We start from the raw sequence: 2,500 nt of genomic DNA on the forward strand, positions 1-2,500 counted from the left end.
GTAATCCACCCGTGCTTGTGACGATGCAGAAGCCCGTGTTGGTTTGCACCTCAAGTCGAGGGGCGAACCAGCCTGAGCCGTTCCACATCCGACTGAGACGCATCGACAGCCTCCATCCGCTTCCCTCCCGGCAATATCAAGCACTCTTTAACTCTCTTTTCAAAGTCCTTTTCATCTTTCCCTCGTGGTACTTGTTCGCTATCGGTCTCTAGCCCGTATTTAGCCTTGGACGGAATTTACCACCCAATTAGGGCTGCATTCCCAAATAACCCGACTCGCCGACAACGCCTCATCATGCGGCAGGGTCCCGGGCCGACGGGGCTGTCACCCTCTCAGGCGCCCCCTTCCAAGGGACTTGGCCCAGGTCCGCCGCTGAGGACGCTTCTACAGACTACAATTCAGGCAGCGCCGCCGCCCGATTTTCATGCTGGGCTCTTCCCGGTTCGCTCGCTGCTACTAGGGGAATCCTTGTAAGTTTCTTTTCCTCCACTTAATTATATGCTTAAACTCAGTGGGTGTTCTCACCTAAGCTGGGGTCGCAAAGTTGGAGCTAAATCTGCCCTACCCCATGGGAGGACAAGAGAGAGCAAAGCAAGTTCGAGCGATGCCACACAAAGCCCGCATCGACTAACGCCGACTGCCCATCCAAGGGGACAAGATCACTGCTCGCTGACGCACGCCACGAAACATTGCTTGAGGTATTTCAGCCGACCGCACCGCACAGGGCATGGACAACCAGCTCCGCTGCTCCCTAGCATATTGCAGGGAGTGCGTTTGAATGGGATGCGACACCCAGACAGACGTGCCCTCGACCGAGGCCTCGGGCGCAAATTGCATTCAAAAACTCGATGATTCACGGGATTCTGCAATTCACACTAAGTATCGCATTTCGCTACGTTCTTCATCGTAACAAGAGCCAAGATATCCATTGCCGAGAGTCATTTCCACGTGTATTACCGAAAAATAGGCCACAAAACTGAATAGGAGCACCCCCCACAACAAATGTAAGGCCAAGGGGCAAAAGGAGGAAAAACGCATGAGAGAAAGAGAAACAAAGGTGTCTAACCCCCTCACAGGGGGAGGCTCGAACAAAGGACAATCTCCCCTAGCCCCACGCCCTCGCAAAAAGGGGGTAAATGCGTGGAACAGCGATCGAGAAGGACTAGGGTGGCCACACCAGGAGCTCGCACTGCTTTTAGCCGTTCCCCAACACCAGCCCACAACGATTTCCCCTTTTCTCCGTAGAGTTACAGACCGAAAGGAAGAAAAGGGTAGAAAAGAAAGCACAACAAGGCACAAGCCTTCCAAAGCCCCGTGCCTTCGGCAAAAGGGGATGACGATTAAGAAGGACTAGGGTGGCCACCCCGTGAGCTCGCACTGCGTTTCGTCCTTCCGGAACACCAATCCACAACAATCCCACCTTTTCTCCGTAACGCTAGGGGCCACGAGGAAGAAGGGAAGAAAAAAAAGAGATAAAGGGATATATCAACCGTGGCTACCGGCTCACAAGGGGAGGCTTCAAACAGAGAACAAGCTTCCCCAACCTCGTGCCTTCACAAAAAGGGGGGAACTGCAGGGGACGGTGATCGAGAAGGACTAGGGTGGCCACCCTGGGAACTCGCACTGCTTTTCGTCCTTCCCGAACACCAATCCACAACAATCCCACCTTTTCTCCGTAAAGCTAGGGGCCGAAAGGAAGAAGGGAAGAAAACAACATGAAAGAAAGAGAGATATCAAACGCGTCCACCGGCTCACAGGGGGAGGCTCAGACAGAGAACAAGCTTCCTGACCCCTGTGCCTTCGCAAAAAGGGGGGGAACTGCAGGGGACGATGATCGAGAAGGACTAGGGTGGCCACCCTCAGAACTCGCACTTCTTTTCGTCCTTCCTGAACACCAATTCACAACAATCCCACCTTTTCTCCGTAAAGCCAAGGGGCCAAAAGCAAGAAGGGAAGAAAACAATAGGAAAGCAAGAGATATCAAACATGGCTACCGGCTCGCAAGGGGAGGCTCAAATAGAGAACAAGCTTCCCAAACCTCGCGCCTTCGGAAAAAGGGGGGAATTGCAGGGGACGACGATCGAGAAGGACTAGGGTGGCCACCCTGGGAACTCGCACTGCTTTTCGTCCTTCCCGAACACCAATCAACAACAATCCCACCTCTCCTCCGTAAAGCTAGGGGAAAAAGGAAGAAGGGAAGAAAACAACACCAAATAAACAAAGATCCCAAGAAAAGAGAGAAGCTCAATAGCACGCCGAGTAGATGTCTGCTAACCAAAAAGTAATCAAACAAGGCACCCAATCAAAAAAGCGTCCCACCTCTTCACACCCTCCCACATGCATTCAGCACAACACCCTTTCCAGCTTTACAACATAGCAAACAACCAAGCAAATAAATCACAACCTAAAACTGACCAAAAGAAAAGACAAGGGCCACGATGAGACCAGTGTCTGGAGCACGTCACTGAGAGGCACACAGCCCCCCAAACCAATGGCACAA

The 2,500-nt window shown here is 52.5% G+C and overlaps 2 non-coding genes across 2 annotated transcripts in view; both read right to left on the bottom strand.

Moving 5' to 3' along the window:
* LOC149222003 (25S ribosomal RNA) overlaps positions 1 to 539 on the bottom strand; it is a 3,409-nt gene extending 2,870 nt beyond the window's left edge. Inside the window, exon 1 of the ribosomal RNA XR_016249933.1 lies at positions 1 to 539. This exon is cut by the window's left edge and continues 2,870 nt beyond it. This is a non-coding gene — a ribosomal RNA (25S ribosomal RNA).
* Positions 540 to 786: 247 nt separating this feature from the next.
* On the bottom strand, positions 787 to 940 carry LOC149222004 (5.8S ribosomal RNA). The gene has a single exon (XR_016249938.1). It is a non-coding gene; the product is annotated as a 5.8S ribosomal RNA (ribosomal RNA).
* Between the last annotated feature and the right edge of the window lie 1,560 nt (positions 941 to 2,500).

This window comes from Pinus tabuliformis, chromosome Q (genome assembly GCF_031772625.1).
Source record: "Pinus tabuliformis cultivar Carrire ecotype Pingquan chromosome Q, CPIR1, whole genome shotgun sequence".
NCBI classification, from domain to species: domain Eukaryota; kingdom Viridiplantae; phylum Streptophyta; class Pinopsida; order Pinales; family Pinaceae; genus Pinus; species Pinus tabuliformis.